We start from the raw sequence: 27,473 nt of genomic DNA on the forward strand, positions 1-27,473 counted from the left end.
AGATCCTGTGTACACTTATAAACACATTAGATACTTAACCTATAAGTCTTCAAACCACCAAAATCACTAAGGGGCACTAGATGCACTTACACACACAAGTCACGCTCATGCAGGGACAGTTCCCTTTTCGTGTCGAAGCTCATCCAGCAGCCCTCGATGCCACAAGTGTACCCTTCGACGCGCATCGGATGATCTCTTGGAGTCCTCTCCTCTCCTGTAGCCTTCTTCAACTGCTTCATCGTTTAGGTGTGAACCTCGCAGTGCTGCAGCAGATGCTTGTGCGTGAAGAATTTCTTTCCACAGCCATCCACTGGGCAGATGTGGCGCCAGCAGCATCAAGAGCATCAGTCCTCTCATGGATTTTGTGGCTCATGCCAGCCATCTCAGCAATTCCACCAGCATTGTCACTAATGGGACCATAAGCATCAATGGCAAGACCAGTTGCCATTGTGCTTAGCATGCCAAGAGAAGCCATTGCAATGTCGTACATTGCAGCAATGGAGAAGCTGACGTAGATGCTGACAGCAATAGCGAAAATTGGGATGATAACACACTTGTACCCCAGAGCAAGACCGAAGATGACGTTGGTGGCAGCACCAGTTCTGCAGGAATCGGCAACATCTTGCATAGGGCTGCCACAAGGAAACAGCTGGGGGATAAGGCACAATAACATAAAATATGAACAATAATATAACTAGAAACTAATGTTTTAGTTAGCTGTAGGCGTTGCTAGTGTAGTATTCAGTCACAAATCCAATAATCAGACCATCCCATAGACCAAGTGCCACGCAGAAGAAAAGGCCCCTGTGAAAAATCAAGAAAGCATAATCAGAAGGAAGTACAACATTGCAGAATTGAACAAATATTGACCCACAAAATTACCAATTGGACACTTCCTTCTGAGCACTGAAGTTGAAGATGGTGAACTTAGCTGGAAGAGCCAACCAGCTGATGACCGCAACACCAACAGTCATTAGAGCAGTGGAGATGATGAGCTGCTTCTTCAGAGCAGGCTCAATTTCGTTTGCAGCCTTAATCTCAAAGAAATCAGTTGCAAAGAGTGTGGTGAGCAAGCAAACAATGATGCCTGCAGAGCTCACGAGCAGTGGGTAGCACATCGCAGTGAAATCATGGTTGATTCCAAAAGATGAGATGGAAGCAGCAACAAGAGCAGCGCAGGAAGACTTTGCATATGAACCAAAGAGATCTGATCCCATTCCAGCAATATCACCAACATTGTCACCGACGTTATCAGCAATCACCTGCAAACAAGAGTTCCAAGTTCAGCAAAGGATATGTCATGAAGCAAAATAGTCACAATATAAATTGTAAGCAATGTCTGCTAATTTGCCTAAAACTATTAGCCAAAAGCTGAGAAGTGAGAAGAGAACTTACAGCTGGGTTCCTTGGGTCATCTTCAGGAATGTTCCTCTCAACTTTGCCAACAAGGTCAGCACCCACGTCAGCAGCCTTAGTGTAGATACCTCCACCAACTCTTCCGAATAGAGCCATGGAAGACCCACCAAGACCATAACCTGAAGGCGAGTTGGGCTGGCTTGGCCCTGACGGTGTACCGAAGGCGAGTTGGGCTGGCTTGGCCCTGACGGTGTTGCGGGCGAGGAGGTGGCAGAAGGTGAGGGCACGGTCGCCCTGCAGCCACGTCCCCAACAGCTTGACCTCTTCCTGCAGCAGTAGCAGGGCACGACAGAGATGTCATCGTCGAAGCAGATTTGAGGGTTGTGTCTGCCAATGGACTTCCGGAATACATATAAAGCTAGTGCAATTTGGGTCAACAGATTCAAGAGATGCCTCAACCACAAGTCGTTATCCTCCATGGCGAAAGCAGTAATGGTGTCCTGCCCACCAAGATGGATGAGGAGAAATGCTGCCCAGAAGAAAGTTGGCTGTTCGGTTCTTCTTAGCCTTTCAATGTTGTTATCCCGATGCCGTGACAGGTAGCCGAGTGCATAAACTGCTGCCAGGCCTGCCCCCAAGTAAGCATCCCAAAGGGAGAGCCGTAGGAGCCTGTTGCCGCTACACCGCCGGAGCCTGCAAGCAAAGAAGAGGAACAACTGCAGTGTGAAGCTAGGAGCACGAGTAGCTGCATTTCCCACTCATTATATAGTCTGATCAAATGATCCATCGCATGTATTCTCGATTCCCTGGTGGATACAACAAAATGTAAAATAATTCGGTGTGTTTTGTCCAAAAAATAGCAAAAGATCGTTAGCTTTCAAATAGAATTCGTGTCCACTTTAGGCATGTTCAACAAAAAAGTATTCAGTGCCTGGTTTGTGACATCATTTTTCCCCTAGCTAGCTAGGCCCTATATTAGCAGTAAACCAGACATACAAAAATGTAGTAGTTTTTCTGGAAGTTCTATCAAAACGAGACGAAATTATATTACAAGGAATCTGTTTTGCATTGAGCAGAATGCCGACAGTGACAACCGGGCGAAGGGTCTCTGCAAGAAAGACCAGAGCAGTCTGGTTCTCCACACAAGCCAAACGATGCCCGCTATCATGGGGACCAAAGCTTCCGAGCCTGAGAGGCTGAGAACCAGATTTGGGGGAGGGAGCGGGTGAGAGGGAGAGGGGGGGACCACCACCGTTGTCGGCGAAGGGGACGGGTGAGCTCACCTTCACAGATGGCGGTCTGGATCTCGGCGCACTTGATGACGACGTTGTGGTCATTGAGGCCCTCCTCCTCCTCGATGAGGTAGTCGCCGTAGCCGTTCATGGCGCCGGCGGCGGCGGAGGCGGTGCTGGGGGTGACCTTGACCTTGGAGAAGATGAACCACTGCGCGACGGCGAAGACGATGCCGATGACCCCGCAGACAGGGATGAGGATCTCCGTCCCGAGCTCCCCGAGGATCGCTATGGCTGGCTGGCCAACGAAAATCTAATGACGGACCGGACGGTAGCGGGCGGGGTGGGATGGGGGGGGACAGATGGGTCTTATCCGTGCGGGAGGAGGCGGCGCGGGCAAGGAGAGGAAACAGATCGTGGGAGGAAGGGAGGAGAGAAGTGGAGGACAGGAGGAGGCGGAGCAGCGCGGCCGGCGGCGTGCAAGGCTAGGGTTTGGAGGGAGACGAGGTTGCAGGAAGAGGAGAGTGGTGGCCAGGTCCTCTCCACAGAGCGCGGGGACTGGCATGTGATTTTAGCGGGGTTGATAGCAATGGCGCATCCCCAGGGGGTGCGCCATTAGTAACCCTGGTTACTAATGGCGCATCAGCTGGTGGTGCGCCATTAGTAGTTTTGCAAAAAACAAATATATAGTAGTGGCGCACTGGGTGAGTGGTGCGACATTACTAGTTAAACTAGTAATGGCGCACTCTGCTCCGGTGCGCCATTAGTACTTTTGCAAAAAAATAATATAGTAGTGGCGCACCGAGTGTGTGGTGCGCCATTAGTGTCCATCACACTAATGGCACACCTACACATGGTGCGCCACTGCTATATAGTAGTGGCGCACTACTTGTCTGGTGCGCCATTAGTATCTATATCATCTATAGCCCTTTTCCTAGTAGTGACTTATCAACTCCCAAGCTTAAAACCTTGCTTGTCCTCAAGCAACTCAGTTGACAAACTGAGAGAGAAAGAAAAACTTTGACAAACTCTGTTTGATCTTGTTGTTGCAACTATGCCTAACTTATAACCAGAATTTCAGCAAAGAACACAAGTTAACCACATAAGCAAGTGACACAAAGGTCTTACGGTAAACTAATATCAATGTGTAACGACCAAGATGCGGTCCTTTCCGATCTGGGGATAGAGGCCCCGAATTGGAAAGGAGCGCATCTAAGCGTCTCGCAAACAGGTAACACAACACATACATAATAATAAAGATAGACAATCAGGGGTTCAATTGCCTTCTCATAAATATATCAGAGTACACCACACATACAACCAAAGTAGTTCCGCTACGGACTACAAAACATAGAAAGGCTATGCTACCCTGCCTGCAGGCCCACGATCACAACCACGCCTCAATCTTCTGGATAGTTCACGTACAGGTGGTCTGTCTCCTCATCATACTCCCACGCCAGCTGCGTGCCGTCGGGATCACCTGTCTCTGGGGTACCTGAACCTGTTGGTATTGTGGAGGAATCCGTGAGCCATGTGGACTCAGCAATCTAAGACCTTGGTGCCAGAACTAGTCAAGTTATTAGGTAGGATAAGGTAAAGTGGTTAAGGTTGCAGCATCCTAAGCTTGATTTGGTGGCTAACTTACGTAGAACATTTAGGAAGGTGGTCTATACTAGCGGTCGTGAATACTTGATCACTAAGTGATCCTGAACACCTACCTACGTCATTCATAACCCCACCGTGTTCCCGATCGAAGAGAGATCTTTGAGGGGACAGTCACGGTTACGCACACAGTTGGAAATTTTATTAGCTTTTGTTGAAGTTATCTAATACCGGATGTTAACAAAATATTCCAAGTTGCCACATAACCGCGGGCACGGCTTTCCGAAAGATTAAACCCTGCAGGGGTGCTCCAACTAGTCAATCACAAACGTACACAGGCCGCAAATTAATCCTCTATCACGAATCTCGTGATCTCGTCGGATTCCTTAGAGGAAAACCTCAACTCTGGGGAAACCAAAGCTTCACTGGGATTCCTATACACAAGATATATCGCTAAGGTAAGGCAAGGCTAGCAGGACCCCCCGTCGTGTCAACGACCCTAATAAGAGCCGTGTATCTGAGTCTCAGGACACGACGGATGAGCTAGACGTCGGGATGGCTAAACCTCTGGGTGACCAGTGGGGCCCCGGACATCGCTCAGGTGGGGCCAACACTCATGAGGAGCACTGGCCCGGGTTGTTGATTAAATTCCTTGGGGTAGCTATTCCGTATGTAGATTATTATTAAGTGATTAGCAAATTAACACCAAAGTGGGGTCCTGCCGGACAAGCCTTAGCACTACGCGATTTATCAAGGGGGTCCCCGTAACAACCCCGAACGTGTTAGGAGCGATCATTATGGAATCAAACACCGGTAGCCGGTAACTATGGCGGCAATAACGGAACAAAGCACCCGGCCAAAGGCTAGGCCTTCCGTTATTTACCAAGTATATAGGTGGATTAATTAAATAACAGAATTTAGATAATGATATCAAGCTCATGTTGTCACATGAGACAAAGCACCCGCATCTAGCAACGCTAATATTAGTAGCTGAGCAAAGCCTACTTAGCCATTCAAGTTTTGCTAGGTAGGGATGGTGTTTGGTTTCATGGCATGTCAGGAGGCAATTTAATTCAATGGTAGGTAGCGAGCAATATGACATGGAAACGCAAGCTAGCATAACAAGTCTAGAGATGGAATCAAGGTCATTTCATCTTGCCTGTAATATCCTCAGCTTGGAATGGTTCTTGATCGTCCTGCACGTACTCTCCCGAATCCACGTACTCGTTCTATGATCCCGGTGCTACCCGACATAAGAATAACATCCAATGAACAACAGCACCTCAAGATGCAACAAGCACATGATGCATGAGATGAAGAATGAGCATGCATCACTATTTCTATCACTAACACAAGCTTAAGGAGCTAAAACAAGTTCCTGGACAGTACTACATGCTAACCTATTTTTACATGCATGAGAATGATATGATCAGATGCGTCTCGTGAAAACGATGCAAAACCATATAAAGAACATTACAATCGGAGCTACAGATCAACAGGAATCAACGAAACAAGATATGAAGCCCTACGTGTCAAAATCATCACCACACCCTCAAATGGCACAAATATGGTATTCCCAGGTTTCCAAGACATAAAATAACCCATCATGTATGGGTGGAGCAAAGAAGAACACCACAACATCAACTAAGCACTCACAAACTTCAAAAATGACAAAACTACATAATCTGCCATAAACTGCATCATAGCACTTTGTGAGCTACATGCAAAGCACCTACAGCCACCCAACTATGACACATAATATATGTGGCTGTAGCTAGCCAAGAATACTACCAGAACAAGCAAGAATCACACAAAAAGGAATTAAACACAAGAAGATACAAGGCTGCAAACTTTCCCAAAACCAACAGATCATAGGGACTTAGTGAAAATTCCTGCACCTAACTTTCTGTCATTGCTCTGAAGCTTTTTGACAGCAGCCAAAACAATACCTATAGGGCTCCAAATGACATGAAATTTTATAGGGAGCTATACAAACATATCAGGTGTAACTTTCTAGTTGAAAGCTAGGGCTAGATCACAACACAATGACCAGCACAACCTCATCTATGGGAGAAGAAAATATAACCAGATTCTCAGACTTAGTGAAAATCTCAGATTTTTACTAATCTGGAATATCAGCCACTAGCCAACTATGGATGGGCACAACTTGCATACATGGATTCCAAATCATGAATTGAAACCAACATGTGGTAGAGGGGGTCACCCTCTACTACCATTACCAAGAAACAAATACAAGAGCACATCACAATTCATGGAACCAAGCTCTAAACTTAGAAGAAAATCCAAATATGACTTTTCCAGAAAATGTTCCAATGGCAAAAATGATTTCACCAATGGATTCCTAGGATCTTTCTACCCCAAAAACATATAAAAAACATATGCATTTGCTTGGAGCAAGTGACCACAAACTAGGAAGGAAGAAACTACAAGAAATCATACATAGTGAATAGTGCAACATTTCATGCAACTCCCACTAGTCCAAATATCACATATCTATGCTCATGTGCACAAAGACAATATGAACATGAGGGTTTGGACCCCATGTTGGTGTCAAGCACATCATCAACACAAATACTTGTCTCACTATGTCACCCACGCACACAAACATCATGCCCTCTCTCATATTAAACATGAGGAGGTGCACAAGTTGCAAATGGGGCTGTTTCCCACACACTCACATCTACTCATATGCATGTCATCTAGTAGAAACCACACCACCTACACATGCTAGCAACACAAAAGAATGCTAACACATGCAAATGACACTTACACACACATGCATACATACACTAGCACCACCACATGGTGTGCAACACACACACACACACACACACACAATCTGCCATACATCTAGCCTCATAAGCAAGTATATATCGAGCCACCTACACATACTTCTCTACAAGGGAAGCACCACAGACACACTACATATATGATCATCACCAAAATATACTAGGCTATACAAGCTGAAGTGAGTGAATAAAAATACCCACAAGAGACCAAGCATGTGCAACAACTTTGCAAGCCGAACATAGCAAACACATCTGAATTGCAACAAAAATAAAAAGGACAATGGAGGGATTCGAACCCTGGATCCCCTGCAATCACACCCAATAGCATCACCACTCTACTGCAGCCTCTTGGTCGACAGCAACAAGGGAAAAGAAGAGGTTATAAAGCAAGTGCAGCTATTGCATGCTACTATACCGAGAAATAGGAATTAAAAAAGGGGCAAGCTGGGATTCGAACCCACACCCTCTCAAAGACAAACACCTGTTGTACCACTGCGCTACGATATGATAATTGATAGATTAGGGGACTGAAACAGGGAAGCTAGCAGGAAACCCTCTCTGCCTACGAAGAAACACCAGCGACAGGGAGATCGCTGGGGTGTTTCGCCGGGGTTGTTGATGCGCTGCACTACCGGAGGAGAGCCCCTGCACTACGACGTTGCAACACGAAGGGGAGAGCTCCCCTGCTACTGCTACATCACTACATACCACCCTGACTGGCAAGATGCACGCACACAAACTTGCTGGGCTCTGACGAACAGCACCCGAGTGGAACACGATGACTCTACCTCGGATCTAGGGCGAACCAGGGAGGAAGAAGGAAGGGGGACAACGTCCTCACCTAGAGAAGGAAGTAGGAGGCCAGTCTATGGAGGAAGAAGCGCCAGAATGGAAGAAGAACGACGACGAGGGGTCTACAGAACCGAAGCAGGGGAAGGAGCAGGAACACCGCGGGCGCACCCTTGATGAGCTCGGGGCCGTCGGTGTGGTCGATCCCCGGGGCTCCTAGCACCGGGAATGGATCGCGGGAAACCACCCCGAGCTCCCGGACATGGCGGACTCGGCGGACGGTGAAGTAGGCGGGGTAGACGCGGCGAGCTCCTCCCTCTCTCTCTCTGCTGCTAGCCTACAGATCTTACCAGGGAAGAAAAGAAGAGATGGAGATGGGGATGTGGAGAGGTGGCGGAGGCGGCTGAGGGGAAGAGGAACCCTAGGCGAGGGGAGGTACGGACGCCCAGGTTATAAGGGGGGGGCCTCGACGTAGGTGCCCTCACAGCGGCAATGCGCACTATCTCTGCTTCCTGACGGTCGGCACGAACGGGGAGGAAACGGTGTTAGAAGAAGAAGAAAGGTGCCGCGCGTGGGCTCCTGCACTCACAAGAGGGAGTGGAGATGGGCCGACATGTGGGAGTGAGCCCATAGGTGGCGCCATTCAAAAGGGAAAACAAAACACTCCACGGACTCTCTATTTACAGAATAAATACTTGGAAGAAATAAATGCTCAGGAAAATCTACTGGGGAGAAAAATAGAACAAAAATGACCCAGAGCTTGGAAAAATCTAACCTATTTGAATAAAATGTAAGAATGAATATTAGGGCAATTGAATATTTTACAAAACAGCAATAAGTGGGCTGTTTTGTAATTATCTTGCACCTGTCAAAGCTAAGTTAAAACAAAGACTTCACTTCACCACACCCAACTCAAATCAACCTAATACATAGGCACTTTTAAAACAGAAAAGGAAGAAGAGTTTTCTGGAGCTATGAATAAAAGAGAAAGGAAAGGTTTTAAAACCTATGCCATCCCAAGGTTGCTCCTACTAGCACAAGGCATACTTCACACAAGATCATATCTCACATCACCACAAAAGATCACATGAAATCACAAGGTACATAATCCACAAGATCACAACCACCACATGAAATGCTATCACCAAATTGCAACAACACAAGACATGGGCATGAAATAATATGTTATGCATGCATGCAAGGGAAGGAAGTAATAAGGGATATCACATGAAGTCATGGCACAAATGGTATCATCATATCCCTGACAAGGGGGACCCACTTGCAATAGGTTCCAAATAGGGAAGGTTTAAACTTGGGGCACTAAAAACTCTCCCACACTACAAAGAAGATCTCGCCCTCGAGATCTAAGACTGAAAGAAATCGGGAAATTCGGAACGGAGGTGATCCTCGCGTTCCCAAGTCGCCTCTTTATCGGAATGGTGTGACCACTGGTTGCTCACATGGATTCCAAATCATGAGTTGAAACAAACATGTGGTAGAGGGGGTCACCCTCTACTACCACTACCAAGAAACAAATACAAGAGCACATCACAATTCATGGAACCAAGCTCTATACTTAGAAGAAAATGCAAATATGACTTTTCCAGAAAATTTTCCAATGGTAAAAATGATTTCACCAATGGATTCCTGGGATCTTTCTACCCCAAAAATATAAATATAACATATGCATTTTCTTGGAGCAAGTGACCACAAACTAGGAAGGAAGAAACTACAAGAATCATACATAGTGAATAGTGCAACATTTCATGCAACTCCCACTAGTCCAAATATCACATATCTATGCTCATGTGCACAAAGACAATATGGACATGAGGGTTTGGACCCCATGTTGGTGTCAAGCACAACATCAACACAAATACTTCTCTCACTATGTCACCCACGCACACAAACATCATGCCCTCTCTCATACTAAACATGAGGAGGTGCACAAGTTGCAAATAGGGCTGTTTGCCACACACTCACATGTACTCATATGCATGTCATATAGTAGAAACCACACCACCTACACATGCTAGGAACACAAAAGAATGCTAACACATGCAAATGACACTTACACACATATTCATACATACACTAGCACCACCACATGGTGTGCCACACACACACACACAATCTGCCATACATCTAGCCTCATAAGCAAGTATATATCAAGCCACCTACACATACTTCTCTACAAGGGAAGCACCACACACACACTACATATATGACCATCACCCAAATATACTAGGCTACACAGGCTGAAGTGAGTGAATAAAAATACCCACAAGAGACTAAGCATGTGCAGCAACTTTGCAAGCCAAACATAGCAAACAGATCTGAATTGCAACAAAAATAAAAAGGAAAGGGGAGGGATTCGAACCCTGGATCCCCTGTGTCGTGGTTTTCTCACGGGAGATGTCCTCGTGAACGGACTTAGTACTGGAGCCATCGCACTTTGGTGGCGACTCAAAGGGGTTGAACGGGAGAGAGACGGCGATTTACCCAGGTTCGGTCCCTCGTGAGGAGGTAAAGGCCTACGTCCTGCTTTGAGTTGTATTGATGGAGTTTCGATTACAAGGAGGGCCGGTGTAACTCGCCAGACCTAGCAATCGATGATTTCTAACCTGCCCTCTTCTTCTTTGGGACTCGCCTTTATATACAGGTCGAGTCCCTAGGGTTCACAAGGGTACTTTCCTTTCTACAAACCGTGACCCTTACGATCTCTAAGTCGCCATCTTCCAAAGCTTGGAAACCTTCCGGAAGTTGTAAACCGCCATACAACCTATGGTCTTGCCAGGCCAAGGCCCGAACCACGCTTATATGAATCGCCTGATTTGGTGACCCGGCCCAACCAGGGCGGGTTATCAATAGGTAATATCCCCAACATTAGGCCCCAGATTGACTTGAATTCTCTTCATGCAATATTTTTGCTCAGTTAAGGGCGATTCATTTTTCATCCTCCTCCATACGCCATGAACTTGACCCGCCATCTGTTGTGGAAAAACTTAAATCGCCAAACCATTTCTCGTTGGTATCTTCTTATCCCTTGAATTCCGGAAAAGATAATGACGTAATCCCAACGGATCCCTTGGTATCGTTATCCCAAGATTTTCGGAGCGCCATCATGGCGAATCTTTATCCTTTGGCGGTTCCCGCTCGTGGTGCCTCGATTCCAGCGCCTGCCCTGTTAAATAGGTGGGGGGACAGGACTGGGCGCATTCCACCCACCAGTCTTATCGCCTTTTCTCCCCATTGCTGGAGCGAAGAAAACCCTCATTGTCTTCCGCGAGCTCCGCCACCAACCGTAGTTCCTACCGTCACCCGAAAGCTTTGGTGCCGCCCAAGGACCTTGTCGCCGTCAAGTACTTCGCCGCAGCCGAACAGTTCGCCATCACCGTCCGTCTCGTCGTCGTTGAACACCCCGTCGTCGCCGAACACTTCGTCACCGCCGAATACTTCGACGCCGCCCGAGGTTTCCGCGCCCGTCCGGCGTTTCCGCGCCCCTCCAGAAGCCTTCGTCGCCGTCGAGCATCTCCGGCCGAACCCACCAGGTTAGGTCTCCGTTTACTCAAGAGCAGATCCCTATTCTTTTTCGAAGTTCATCACTGCCATGTTCTTGATGCCTCCCCGAATAGTTGTTACTTGTTCTTGATTTGTTTATATCGATGAAGACGAGAAAACCAATGTCTCTAATACCTTTATTTGTCCACCCTTGATTTGCACATTTAGAGTAGGATTTCACCAAACCAACAGCATTGTCCCATCTTGGTCGTAGGTTGCCGCATCATGTCATTTGCCGCATTTATTTCTAGTTGTCCAGTTGTCACGCCCAAGATGCGACCCTATCCTCAATTTGGCACGAGGGCCTCGTCAGGGATAGAAGTGCATCTCGTCGTGTCGCAAGAAGGGATATCGTTACAAGTACATGTACTGAAAAGAAGAGATATATAAAGAGTTGGCTTACATTCGCCACAAGCTACATCAGAGTCACATCAGTACATTACGTAATCATCAAGAGTAAGAGCAGGGTCCGTCTACGGACGAAAACAAACGACAAAAGAAGAACGACGTCCATCCTTGCTATCCCAGGCTGCCGGCCTGGAACCCCTCCTAGATCGATGAAGAAGAAGAAGAAGAAGCAACTCCAAATGAACAATCAACGCGCTCGCGTCACGTAACCTTTACCTGTACCTGCAACTGGTGTTGTAGTAATCTATGAGCCACAGGGGACTCAGCAATCTCATTTCCAAAGGTATCAAGACTAGCAAAGCTTAATGGGTGAGGTATGGTTAAGTGGTGAGGTTGCAGCAGCGGCTAAGCATATATTTGGTGGCTAAACTTAAGAGTACCAGAAATAATAGGGGGAAGATCTACGCATAGCGGACGTGAACTACAGATGATCAAAAGAATGATCTTGAACACCTACCTACATCAGACATAACCCCACCGTGTCCTCGATCGGAGAAGGAACTCACGAAAGAGAAAGTCACGGTTACGCACACAGTTGGCATATTTTAATTAAGTTAACTTCAAGTTATCTAGAACCAGTGTTAAACAAAGTTTCCACGTTTCCACATAACCGCGGGCACGACTTTCCGAAAAGACTTAACCATGCAGTAGTGCTCCAACTACTCCATCACAAATTACCACAAGCCGTATAGAGATCCTCAATCACGAAGCTCGCGATCTCGTCGGATTCCCTAGTGGAAAACCTCAACTCCGAGATTACCCAAAGCATCACCGGAATCCTGATGCACAAGATATCTCGTCAAAGGTAAAACTAACATCGTGTTAGGAGCGCTCATTTATGGAACATAACACCGGTAGCCGGAAACTAAGGGGCAAAGGTGGAACGAAACACCAGGCTAGAAAGGCCGAGCCTTCCACATTTTACCAAGTATATAGGAGCATTAAATTAAATAGCAATTAAATATGGTGATATTACAAGGAACCCAGGTTTCCACATGGAGACATAACGATAGAAACGGTAAAACTAGCTTGGCAAAGATAGTAATGGTATCTGGAGCAATGATCATCTTGCCTGAGATCCCGCTTGGAAGAAGAACGACTCCGGGAAGCAGACGAACCGATGTAGTCGAACGGGTCCTCACATCCGACACGCTTGCGGAACTCTATCGAGACGAAGCAAACCGGAAACACAAATCAACACACGGAATTCACCACACGATGCACAACACAAATGATGCATGAACAGCTGAATACATGCAAGTCACGGCATGACAAATCACACAATCAAACACTACACATTAAGTGAAGTTCAATATGCAACGAGTTGCATATTGACGAAACTCCCCGTTAATTATTTAGTTCACTCCCGGTTAGTTACCCGGCAATATTAATGTTGTTAACATGCAAGAGGTGAAGCGGAAATTAAACTACCTATCTAGACATTTTAAATGAGGTCGGAAATGACATGTAGCATCTCCGAAACGACCTCACATGTTAATTTACAATTCTGTCCAGATCTGAATTAACACATTTAATTGGTTGTTATACAGAAAAACAAATAGGTTCACGTGATTCTAAGCGTCAAGACAAGCAATCTACACATAGAGAACATCTCCAACGGAGCTACGGATCAAAAGATACAAGCACCGCAAGATATGATGGCATAAATGCAAAATGTGTGCAACGGCGGTCACGAGCACTTAAAAATATTCAACCAGCAAGAGAAAATGTAACTAAGCGAGATTCTAAGCAAGTTTCATGTAGGACACGATCAAATCGGAGCTACGGTTCAACAACTACGAGCAAAACAAGAAATCTTCACAATCTGCCAATAACAGCCACATGGCATTTTATACGCCTCACAACTTCGGCTACACAACTCCGATAAGCTCAAGAAAGGCATGACACGGAAGAGGGCAAGAAGCACTACTACTAACAGCTAACAACAACTAGCATGGCCGCAAGGAGCACTAGGAAAACAAGACACAAAATGGCATCTCACACACTATTTCAGACTTAGTGAAAATTACACCTCATGAAACTGCAGTTTTCGATCTGAAGCAATATTGACAGCAGAAAAACCTATAGCTACAGGACTCCAAATGGCATGAAACTTTACAGCATGCTAAAGAAACCCAAGGGGTACAACTAACTCCATTGGACCAATCTCAAAAGAGCTACATATCCAAAGATAGAAGCAAGACAAGACAGCAACAAAATATAACAGATTCCAGACTTAGAAATATTTCAGCACGTCTAAAACAGCACTATTTCTAGCAACTTGAGGGCAAGCAAACAACACCTAAACATGCATTTCTATTGCAACCAAAAATACCAGGGGCTAAACAAAACATCCAACATCAACTCTCTAGTTGACAACTAATTCTAACGAGGCACGGAATAAATACTACGAATTAAACAAAAGGGCAACTTAGCAAAAAATCTCGCGAACTAACTTACTCGAAAGCTAAAACTAATTGCACAGAAAAATCCATGGGATTTTTCTACCCCGGAAACATATAAAATATGTGGGGTTTGCAACACAAAATAATGCCACACATTAATGCGGGAAAATAACCTATATACGGGAAAATAAACTAGAGGCAAACCCTACACGAAAAAATACGAGTGACCGCTCTAAAATACATGGAAAAATGGTCCCTAAAACATAGGCATTTTATCTAAGGCACACGGGCAACCCGATCTTGCACGAAAAATAAATACGGGTCGAAACCTATTAGGGCAGCACGCCTATCTAGGCAAACAGCACGCTAAACGACATCAAATAAAAATGCAAGTTGCGAAAACGTGTTCTACTCGCAAAACTACCCCAAAACCATATATAATACGCCTCCATCCGATTTACGGTTTGAAATCTACGGAGGTTACAATACCTAATAAAAGAACCCTGGAATCTAAATGGGCTGAATCTGGGGCAGCGCTAAATAATTAAGACCCGCCTAGGCGTTATTTAGAGGGGCTGGGGGAATTCTCAACTTGGGCCGAAAGGCCGGCTGAAGGGGAGGAGGCGGCCTGGGCGCCTGGGCCGAAGGGGGAGCAGCTGCTGGGCCCGCTGCGGGGGAGCTGTGGAGGCCGAGGTGGGCCGCGTCGCTGGGGAAGGCCCAGGACGGCACTGCGGCCTGGAGCGAGGCCCTCGTCGTCCTCCCTTTGCCTGCTCGATCCCGAGCGCTACGGGGGCGACCACGCTGGCTCTGTAGGCGGTCTGGGGCGCCACACTGGCGCGGGGGGGGGGGGGGGGGGGCGAGATCTGGCGACGGAGGCCGGCGAGCGGCGAGAGCTGACCGGATCAGGTCGTAGGGGTCCCATCCCCGGCAGCGGCCGGCCTTGGGGAAGCTTCGACGAACTCAGGCCATGGAGCGGCGACCTGCGGGGAACGGAGCGAGGGCGACGACTCCGGCCGGCAAAGGCGGGGCTCCGGTGGCGGTTCCCGGCGTCGGAGGCTCCGACGACCGAGGGGAGGAGCGGGGCACGCGCGGGGCAGCTCGCGAGCTGCGGGCTCCCGGGAGCTAGCTCGGGGAGAGGGCGCGGCGGCTGCTCGGGCAGAGAGAGAGAGGCGGCGGCGCGACGGGCTCGGCGGGCCCGGCGGCTGGAGGAGGGAGACAGGGAGGCTAGGGTTTGGTGGGGTGGCGTGGAAAACGAGGAGGAATTAGGGAGAGGTTGTCTAATTAATGGCATGGGGCTATATATAGACAAACGGGGGGCTCGGTTAACCGGAATCGCGATCCGGATCCAACCACGCGGTCGGATTCGGACGATTCCGCACGAGGGAATGGGTACGCGGCCGTGTAGAGGGGATATCCGGAGACGAGAGGGAGAACGGGCGGCGCGGCAATGATTTAAAAACATGGACAAACGTCCGACGGTAGACCGAAGACGGTGCCGCTACGGATGACCGTTCGGGTACCAGACGAACTCCGATCGCGACGAAAATCGACATGCGACCTAGCTATAACTAATCACGACCGCCTGCCAAGTTTCACCTCGATCAGAGAAAGTTTTAAACGCACTTTTGAAACAGGGTTTCGACGGTGCCGCGGGCGCGTGCGAGTGCGGTCGGACTCAGAACGGATGACGACGCGAACCGGCAACTAACAACGGATGCCAGTTTTTAAAACTGGCGGCAACGAAGATGCCGATGCAATGCTGATGATGCGCATGATGCAATGATGATGCGACAGAAGAAAATAGACACACGACGAAAACGGAAAGAAAAGGGGAAGCTTCTGGAACGTCGGCATCGGGCTGTCACAACTCTCCTACACTACAAGAGGATCTCGCCCCGAGATCCATGAATGTAAGGGGGAGAGGATGAGAAAGCAAGAGGTAAAACTTAGTCGCTTCTTTGACAAACGAGTGAAACCAACGATCCTTGAAGGTTGCAAGGCGATGAGGAATGATATGAGAAACAATCAAGAATTCACGGAAAATTTCGGCAGCACTTCGGTAGGAAAATGGGACACAAAAAAATCGAAAGGTGGAAGAAATAGACAATATTCACAACAAACAAGTAAATAGAGCAAGGGAACACCATGATCTTGATAGAACAACAAGATTGACCCAAAAGAGCAATATCACAATGCCTCCAGAACAATAGAATATGAACTAGCTCATATGGAAGAAGAGAATGAAGAAAGAATGACAACTATCATCACAATAGAATTGAAGAGCCTCCGGACAGAGAATTGACATAGCAACTGGAAAAACCAACACGAAAGGAACAAGATAGTAGTGGGCTTATGAAAATCATCTCAACAACTATGAGGTGACAACCAACCACTAAGAGAAACAAGGATAGCTTGGGAGCAACAAGAAATGAGTACTCTTACACCAAGAGGATACATTGAGAACTTGGATTAATGACAAGCACCATGATAGGAACAATCCATAGGAAAAGCTATAGGTGAAATCCAAACCAAGATAGCTCAATGAAGAAATCATGGGTTGAAATATCTCATGACCATAGAATTGGTGGGTTTAATTATCTCATTCTTGAGAGGAAAACTCTTCGAGGCTCCTACACTAACAAGAATGCTATAATACCACCTCAAAGGATAAGGAAGAACAATTGCACTGAAATGCAAGGGAAAGAATGCTTGAGGTACTCCAACATGAATGATGAAGAACACTAGAGAATGAATCACATCATGAGCCACTCCGGAAGAAGAATTTAAATCATTTGAAGAAGGAAGAACAAGAATAAGAATTATGTTATGCTCATCCTTCATCAAGTTAAACTCATGACAAGCAACGGATTTAGCATACAGCTTATTCCTCTTGAAAGAATCTTGAAGAGAGAGAGATAAGCACGACTTGAAGCATAATTGAAGAAAGCACCGGTAAGAATTCACAATTGAATGGGAACACCACGAATTAATGGAGATACATGAGAATGACGAGATCATAAACCACCTGAGAGAAAACTTGAATAAGGCACCGGAATAATCAAGAGACGAACGAAGAGGCAACAATTGAGAAGATTTGAGGTTGAAAGTTGAAAGCTGGCAACGAAGAATCTTCTGAAATGATGGCCTTCGGAGGATCGAGAATGAAAACAACTCAGAAATGCACCGGATAGGAAGAAAGGGATACTCATGATAGAAACAATTGAGAGGGAAAAAAACGAAGCTGAGATCACAATCTTCACAAGGATGGAGCAAGATTTGAGAGAAACACTCCTTCGGTCTTCTAAGCTGAAAATGACGAGAAGAACACCACCCAGAATTAATGAGACACTCCGGAACAAAGAAGAATGAAAGGTTGAACCAATATGAGAATTAATTCAAATCGATCTTGAAGAAAGAATATGACTGATGAAATTCATACTTACGTCATAGTTGAAAAGAATTAATGATCTCCGGGCAAGGATTAAAAGAGTCAGGAAAGATCCTCGGAAAGGACGTGTGGGTTATGGGCCCACTCAAAGAAACCACCGTTAGAAAAGATTGCTAGAAAGATTGATATTGCACCGGTATGAAGAGAACTAGATGAGGTTAGCACCTCGAAATAATTAAAGAATTGAGAACAAGAATTCGGAGATAACTTCAACGCTTCGGATAGAATAGAGAGAAATAACAACAAGAAAATAGACTCATAAAAATTTCCAACATAGGAAATAATTACAAGGATGAAAAGGATATGATGAACACGGACAACTGAATTGAATTCACCGGTAAGGATGACAAGAATGAACAAAGAGGAACACGAAGCTCCTGATAATCTTCACAATGAATCACCGGCTACGAAAGGAAGAAGAGATAGCGGAAGCACAACGAAATGAATGCGCTTGGATGAAATCCAATCACCGAAGAAAAAGGGCGGGAGGGCGGGGAAAAACAAAGACGACTTGGGACAGAAGAGATGAACTCCGGATGAAATGAGAGACTGATCTGCAAGAATTGGGGAGGATTGAATCCACTTGGAGAGAAACACACCGGTTGAATGGAATTGATACGACGATCTGATTGAGCAAAGAATTTGCATTCCCATAAAAATATGAGAACACAGATTAGGAAAGATCTGAAATCATCACTTGACATCGAAGCAACTTGAATTACCATATTCAACAAAACAAGGATGCGGCTTGCAATTAGCCAGAACAAACTCATGAGAAAGATTTCATCCGATATTTTCGTCGACAGGATCGCACGGGCTCGATTTTACAGTAGCCATCAAGTGCAAGGCAGTGCACCCGACATACGAAGTGTCCCTGAGTTGTAGCAAGCTACAAGGACTCTTTAAGACACAACGTGTACCGCTGTAAGTCGACCGTGAACAAACGAATCCACTAGATGTCGAACCCCAACCTAACATCATGCATTTGTTGGAAGATTGCCCTATAAGCAACTACTTGAATTCCCACCTATGAATCCCCGAAATATCTGGTCATGCAATCTGGTACACGGATACAAGGAGTAATTATCACACAACTCCTATACTAACCCGTCACTTGTATCACATCCGTCAACACACGACCAGAATCTCGGACCTTCATCTACAAGAGACCCTCGTGATCACAACGATACAAAGTATGGCAGTACTCCCGAACAATCTGCACCAGTACTGGGGACATCGGGGTTATCTTGCAACTACTAGTATTGAAGCAATTACGAACATCCTTCGTTCTGAGATACTAAGAAATCTGAATGATAACGATGTGCTCAAGAATCCCCTGGAGCTCAACTCCCCTGAGACTTAGAGCAGATAGGAGGCACCAAGACAGAACTCCGTCACATCGGCATCATATAGATCTCAAAAATATCCGCATGATCCTAAAAAAATTTTGAGTGAGAAGAGGAGTAGAATTAAATTATTACGTCAAGATTCCTCACCAGAGCATAGAAGAGGAGAAAAAAGAATCCTACTCTCCGATATATAACTAGACTCAAAGTATTTTTTTCACTAGACTCGACTCGGCCAAGTTCGATCAATCAAGGGGGCTCCTAGGTCGGTCCTTGCTCTGATACCAACTTGTCACGCCCAAGATGCGACCCTATCCTCAATTTGGCACGAGGGCCTCGTCATGGATAGAAGCGCATCTCGTCGTGTCGCAAGAATGGATATCGTTACAAGTACATGTACTGAAAAGAAGAGATATATGAAGAGTTGGCTTACATTCGCCACGAGCTACATCAGAGTCACATCAGTACATTACATAATCATCAAGAGTAAGAGCAGGGTCCGTCTATGGACGAAAACAAACGACAAAAGAAGAATGACGTCCATCCTTGCTATCCCAGGCTGCCGGCCTGGAACCCCTCCTAGATCGATGAAGAAGAAGAAGAAGAAGAAGCAACTCCATATGAACAATCAACGCGCTCGCGTCACGTAACCTTTACCTGTACCTGCAACTGGTGTTGTAGTAATCTGTGAGCCACAGGGGACTCAGCAATCTCATTTCCAAAGGTATCAAGACTAGCAAAGCTTAATGGGTGAGGTATGGTTAAGTGGTGAGGTTGCAGCAGCGGCTAAGCATATATTTGGTGGCTAAACTTACGAGTACCAGAAATAATAGGGGGAAGATCTATGCATAGCGGACGTGAACTACAGATGATCAAAAGAATGATCCTGAACACCTACCTACATCAGACATATCCCCACCGTGTCCTCGATCGGAGAAGGAACTCACGAAAGAGACAGTCACGGTTATGCACACAGTTGGCATATTTTAATTAAGTTAACTTCAAGTTATCTAGAACCAGTGTTAAATAAAGTTTCCACGTTGCCACATAACCGCGGGCACGGCTTTCCGAAAAGATTTAATCCTGCAGGGGTTCTCTAACTAGTCCATCACAAATTACCACAAGCCGCATAGAAATCCTCAATCACGAAGCCCGCGATCTCGTCGGATTCCCTAGTGGAAAACCTCAACTCCGAGATTACCCAAAGCATCACCGGAATCCCGATGCACAAGATATCTCGTCAAAGGTAAAACTAATCTAGCAAGGCCGCCCGACGTGTCGACGATCCCGATAGGAGTCGCGTACCTCGTTCTCAGGACACGACGGATAAGTGACGCGTACAAGTGCCAATCCTTGAGTTTCCTCGCGGTGGCCCCGCATAGTGCTCTGTTTTGGACGAACACTCATGAGGAGCACTAGCCCGGGGGTTGATTAAATTATCCTCGGGGCCCGGGAAGTCCCTATGCAATTTTATTAGGTGATTAGGCAAATGTAGTACCAAAGTTTGGCCTTGCCAGACCAGCTTTTATCTAAAACGAATTATCAAGGGGGTCCCCATAACAACCCCGATCGTGTTAGGAGCGCTCATTTATGGAACATAACACCGGTAGCCGGAAACTAAGGGGGCAAAGGTGGAAGAAAACACCAGGCTAGAAAGGCCGAGCCTTCCACCTTTTACCAAGTATATAGGCGCATTAAATTAAATAGCAGTTAAATATGGTGATATTACAAGGAACCCATGTTTCCACATGGAAGCAATGCACCTGCAACTAGCAACGCTAACAACAGGGTTAAGCAAGCAGTAACATAGCCAATCAATGGTTTGCTAGGTCGAACAGGTTGAAGGTTTCATGGCATTGTTGAGAGGCTGATATTTAACATGTGGTAGGCAATGAGACATAATGATAGAAACGGTAAAACTAGCATGGCAATGATAGTAATGGTATCTGGGAAAATGATCATCTTGCCTGAGATCTCGCTTGGAAGAAGAACGAGTCCGGGAAGCAGACGAACCGATGTAGTCGAACGGGTCCTCACATCCGACACGCTTGCGGAATTCTATCGAGACGAAGCAAACCGGAAACACAAATCAACACATGGAATTCACCACACGATGCACAACACAAATGATGCATGAACAGCTGAATACATGCAAGTCACGGCATGACAAATTACACAATCAAACACTACGCATTAAGTGAAGTTCAATATGCAACGAGTTGCATATTGACGAAACTCCACGTTAATTATTTAGTTCACTCCCGGTTAGTTACCCGGCAATATTAATGTTGTTAACATGCAAGAGGTGAAGCAGAAATTAAACTACCTATCTAGACATTTTAAATGAGGTCGGAAATGAGATATAGCATCTCCGAAACGACCTCACATGTTAATTTACAATTCTGTCCAGATCTGAATTAACACATTTAATTGGTTGTTATACAGAAACACAAATAGGTTCACGTGATTCTACGCGTCAAGACAAGCAATAAACACATAGAGAACATCTCGAACGGAGCTACGGATCAAAAGATACAAGCACCGCAAGATATGATGGCATGAAAGCAAAATGTGTGCAACGGCGGTCACGAGCACTTCAAAATATTCAACCAGCAAGAGAAAATGTAACTACGCGAGATTCTAAGCAAGTTTCATGCAGGACACGATCAAATCGGAGCTACGGTTCAACAACTACGAGCAAAACAAGAAATCTTCACAATCTGCCAAAAACAGCCACATGGCAGTTTATACGCCTCACAACTTCGGCTACACAACTCCGATAAGCTCAAGCAAGGCATGGCACGGAAGAGGGCAAGAAGCACTACTACGAACAGTTAACAACAACTAGCATGGCCGCAAGGAGCACTAGGAAAACAAGACACAAAATGGCATCTCACACACTATTTCAGACTTAGTGAAAATTACACCTCATGAAAGTGCAGTTTTCGATCTGAAGCAATATTGACAGCAGCAAAACCTATAGCTTCAGGACTCCAAATGGCATGAAACTTTACATCATGCTAAAGAAACCCAAGGGGTAAAACTAACTCCATTGGACCAACCTCAAAAGAGCTACAGATCCAAAGATAGAAGCAAGACAAGACAGCAAAAAAATATAACAGATTCCAGACTTAGAAATATTTCAGCACGTCTAAAACAGCACTATTTCTAGCAACTTGAGGGCAAGCAAACAACACCTAAACATGCATTTCTATTGCAACCAAAAATACCAGGGGCTAAACAAAACATCCAAGATCAACTCTCTAGTTGACAACTAATTCTAACGAGGCACGGAATAAATCCTACGAATTAAACAAAAGGGCAACTTAGCAAAAAATCTCGCAAACTAACTTACTCGAAAGCTAAAACTAATTGCACAGAAAAATCCTTGGGATTTTTCTACCCCGGAACCATATAAAATACGTGGGGTTTGCAACACAAAATAATGCCACACATTAATGCGGGAAAAGAACCTATATACGGGAAAATAAACTAGAGGCAAACCCTACACGCAAAAACATGAGTGACCGCTCTAAAATACATGGAAAAATGGTCCCTAAAACATAGGCATTTTATCTAAGGCACACGGGCAACCCGGTCTTGCACGAAAAATAAATACGGGTCGAAACCTGTTAGGACAGCATGCTTATCTAGGCAAATAGCATGCTAAACGACGTCAAATAAAAATGCAAGTTGCGAAAACGTGTTCTACTCACAAAACTACCCCAAAACCATATATAATACGCCTCCATCCGATTTACGGTTTGAAATCTACGGAGGTTACAATACCTAATAAATTCCTGAAATTCTAAAATCATAGAAACTTATAAAAGAACCCTGGAATCTAAATGGGCTGAATCTGGGGCAGCGCTAAATAATTAAGACACGCCTAGGCGTTATTTAGAGGGGCTGGGGGAATTCTCACCTTGGGCCGAAAGGCCGGCTGAAGGGGAGGAGGCGGCCTAGGCGCCTGGGCGAAGGGGGAGCTGCTGCTGGGCCCGCTACAAGGGAGCTGTGGAGGCCGAGGTGGGCCGCGTCGCTGGGGAAGGCCCAGGACGGCCTCCCGTTGCCTGCTGGATCCCGAGCGCTACGGGGGCGACGACGCTGGCTCTGTAGGCGGCCTGGGGCGCCACACCGGCGCGGGGGGGGGGGGGGGGGAGATCTGGCGGCGGAGGCCGGCGAGCAGCGAGAGCTGACCGGATCTGGTCGTAGGGGTCCCATCCCCGGCGGCGGCCGGCCTTGGGGAAGCTTCGACGAACTCAGGCCATGGCGCGGCGACCTGTGGGGAACGGCGCGAGGGCGACGACTCCGGCCGGCAGAGGCGGGGCTCCGGTGGCGGTTCCCGGCGTCGGAGGTTCCGACGACCGAGGGCAGGAGCGGGGCATGCGCGGGGCAGCTCACGAGCTGCGGGCTCTCGGGAGTTAGCTCGGGGAGAGGGCGCGGCGGCTGCTCGGGCAGAGAGAGAGAGGCGGCGGCGCGACGGGCTCGCTGAGCCGGTTGCGGGCTCGACGGGCCCGGCGGCTGGAGGAGGGAGACAGGGAGGCTATGGTTTGGTGGGGTGGCGCGGAAAACGAGGAGGAATTAGGGAGAGGTTGTGTAATTATTGGCATGGGGGCTATATATAGACAAAATGGGGCCCGGTTAACCGGAATCGCGATCCGGATCCAACCGCGGGGTCGGATTCGGACGATTCCGCATGAGGGAATGGGTACGCGGCCGTGTGGAGGGGATATCCGGAGACGAGAGGGAGAACGGGCGGCGCGGCAATGATTTAAAAACATCGACAGACGTCCGACGGTAGACCGAAGACGATGCCGCTACGGACGACCGTTCGGGAACCGGACGAACTCCGATCGCGAAGAAAATCGACAGGCGGCCTAGCTATAACGAATCACGACCACGTGCCAAGTTTCACCTCGATCAGAAAAAGTTTTAAACGCACTTTTAAAACAGGGTTTCGACGATGCCGCGGGCGCGCGCGAGCGCGGTCGGGCTCAGAACGGACGACGACGCGAACCGGCAACTAACAATGGATGCAAGTTTTTCAAACTGGCGGCAACGAAGATGCCGATGCAATGTTGATGATGCGCATGATGCGATGATGATGCGACAGAAGAAAATAGACACACGACGAAAACGGAAAGAAAAGGGGAAGCTTCTGGAACGTCGGCATCGGCTGTCACACTAGTAGATCCATAATCTACCGCTCGTTATGTGAAAACTGTTTGTAGTCTTCATACTTCACCATTTTTGGATAAATGCCTCTGACACCTTGAGACACAACTCCTTTAAGTAGCCAAACTTCGTAAGTCGCCATAGCAACCTGACTCGGGACTTCGTTCGGCGGATCAAGATTTTTCCTTAGCCCGCGGACAAATTACTTGGCGAGTCAAATGAAAATTTTCACCTCTTACAGTAGATGTTTTGGCGTGTCAATTCACCCGCACTTTATTCCTTTGTAGCATGGGCGCCGTTTTCAAAAGTGACTGGCTCCCTACCAAGGTCAATGATGCCATACTAGAGGATTATGTGAAAACGGGAAATTTGGACCCTCGGGATGTTATCGGTTGGCGTACCGGGTTCGGAGAGGAAATCCCCAATCCCAAAGAAGGGGAAATAGTTGTTTTCGTTGAACACCTTGAGCGGGGTTTTAAGGCGCCCGGATCGGAGTTCATTAGAGACACCATGGCTTTCATGAATATCCGCCTCCAGGATCTAGGGCCCAATTCGATAAGCAACCTATGCCAGTTCCAGGTGTTTTGTGAGGCTTACCTGCGGATGGAACCCTCAGTTCCCTTATTCTGGTATTTCTTCCACACTCAAATCGCCAAACAGAATTTCACAACGGTCCCAGCCTGGAGCTCGGCGGTGTAAATGTTCAGCGCCGCAGGGATAGCCCATTTCCGTCACTCGCCATGCCAAGCCACCCCAAAGGCTGGGACGAATCTTGGTTCTATTGTCAAGAGACCTCGCCTGTAGGTGAAAACAAGCTTCTGGGTTATAGGGAAGATCGCCTCCCAACGAATTTCAAACTCCCGAAAAAGCTCACCGAAGAAGAAGAATCAGATTTTATCCCAGTTTTGTCCGAGTTAAGATCTTTGACAAACAACGGCCTTACTGGGGTTGACTTGATCCGCTGCTGGGTCGAATGGCGCATCCTCCCTCTAAGTCGTCGGGACGGGTTAATTGTGAATTTGACGGCAGTCTAGACCATCCCCAATGTTACTTCCGCACGGCTCTAACGGAAAGCGATATTGTCACCATCATCAAGAAGCTGACCGCCGAGCCTGCGGGAAAATGCAGCCAAATAGGTCTCAAACCCTTCTGCAAGATTAACCCGGCACCCAAGGTAAGCAACTTTAACCCGCCTTTTGTCTTTTACTTCTTATGTCTCATTCGAATTATGGCCTCTTATAACATATGCCATTTCAGAAAGGTGATAAATTTTGGTCCAAGAAGCCCAAAAAGCCAGCCATGAAGCAAGCTAGGCCGCCGCCAAAGAAGAAAACCAAGGGCAAGGGCAAAGCTGCTGTGACTGAACCATCCGAGGCCGATGAATCCCAAATCGGCGACGCACCTTCGGAGGTAAAAACCTATCTTCTCTTAACTCGCCATCCATTACTGTTAACTTTGTATTTATACCTCTGCATCTCTGGAATAGAATGAAGACAACGATAGCCAGGAGGATTCGGTAGAGGTAATTTCTGTTTCCTCCGATTCATCTCCTTCTCCACCTAAGCCGGTCACGCGAATTTGTGGGAAAGTTCCCTTCTCACATCCAAATGCTTGTTTGGACCCAAATTTTCTTGTGAAGAAAGCACAATACACTTTGAATCGGAAGACCCAAAGTCATTCCGGTGATCTGGTGTCCAGTTTACCCACAGGGAGCAAGAAAAGGCCAAATGAGGTATCCTTTAACAACACTTCTTCATGTCTCTTTGGATCGCATTTGTAACCCGCTTATATCTTCGACGTGCAACTCTTGCAGAATTCTCCTCCTACATCTGGCGACTCAGTAATGTCGGCACTTCCGCCAATGATCCGTGTCCCTGGGTAAGTCTTTTGATAATTTTTACTTTGAATCTGATGGTGATAAATTCTCAGTCCTTAAACGCGCCTCTTTCCTCTTTCAGGGCACACGCGAAGAAAAGGAAAAACTGCCGGGTCAACTCCCATCATAATCTTAGAGCATATCAAAGAGCCGGCGCCGATCCAAGATAACCCGGACCAAGACAAACCTGAGGATAAAGTGGATCTCCCTAGTTCTCCCAAGGAAACAATGGATGCCCCCAAGCCGCCAAGTCCATTGACAACAGCAGAAGACCCGGACGCTGTAATTATCACTGGTACCAGCTTCTCTAAACCGGCCACAGCGGTTTTATCGAAGCATGTGTCATCATCATCTCAAACTGTTCCTGAATATGAACTCTCCAAGGCTAAGCTCTCCCAATATGAACATTTGCAGTTCAAAGAACTTTGCTTCGGTTTTGCAAGTCGCCTAGAGGCGAGTTATGAGATGGAGAAAAGCCTGCTTCGGATGCTGAAAAACAAACATGAGGTAAGTTTTCTTGTATACCATATTATCTTCATTAACCCCCAAGGGCCGGGTCATAAGTAAAAAGATGAGCCGGGTCTTGATGACTAGAAAAACTTTCGACCAGTAACCCCCAAGGGTCGGGTCATCAGTAAAAAGATGAGACGAGTCTTGATGACTAGAAAAACTTTCGACCAGTAACCCCCAAGGGCCGGGTCATCAGTAAAAAGATGAGCCGGGTCTTGATGACTAGAAAAACTTTCGACCAGCAACCCCCAAGGGCCGAGTCATCAGTAAAAAAGATGAGCCGGGTCTTGATGCCTTATAATTTTGTCTGAAAAATTATACATTAGCCCCCAAGTGTCAAGGATATTGCTTGCAATAGTTCTGAGACTTGCCCCTTAATCATATGCTTCAACAGGAATCTCTTATCCAGACTGAATCAACACTTGGCGACTTGAAGAAAAGCTTATCTGATCAGCAGGATACCCGAGCCAAATCGGAGGAGAAGTATCAACTAGTCCTAGCTGAGATGGAAAAACTAAAAGCCGATTTAAAAAGGGCTCAAGCTGACCAAGATGCTTCAACAAAGCAAGCAGAGAAGGCTGAAGCCAGGCTGGCTACTGTGCAACAAGAGTTGTCCGGTTCAAACCGTCATATCTCAAACATGGCGCAAGCCGTCTTTGGTGAAATACTAACTCTTGACATTTTTAAACAAATAACTCTTATCTGAGTCACTGATTATCATTACCCCCTGTACAGGTCCGAGAGCCACCAACCTTCAGGATGATTGCGTTCTGACGCTGAAGGCGATTTACACGCTGACAGAGCAGCTATATACCGGCAGTGTACTGACTGTGAAAGCAGTGATGGGCGCCAAGGAGCCTATAACCTCCATAAAGAAGATGCTTGGCTGCCTATCCACGCTTCCTCCCCAGATTGGCGAGTTAACTCGGTCAGCCGCCCGGAAGGGAGTGCTGAC

At 46.8% G+C, this 27,473-nt stretch overlaps 1 pseudogene; it reads right to left on the reverse strand.

Annotated features, from left to right (window-relative positions):
* Positions 1-235: 235 nt before the first annotated feature.
* LOC123409512 overlaps positions 236-27,473 on the reverse strand; it is a 45,410-nt pseudogene continuing 18,172 nt past the window's right edge.

The sequence above is a fragment of the Hordeum vulgare genome, chromosome 7H, assembly GCF_904849725.1.
Source record: "Hordeum vulgare subsp. vulgare chromosome 7H, MorexV3_pseudomolecules_assembly, whole genome shotgun sequence".
NCBI lineage: Eukaryota > Viridiplantae > Streptophyta > Magnoliopsida > Poales > Poaceae > Hordeum > Hordeum vulgare.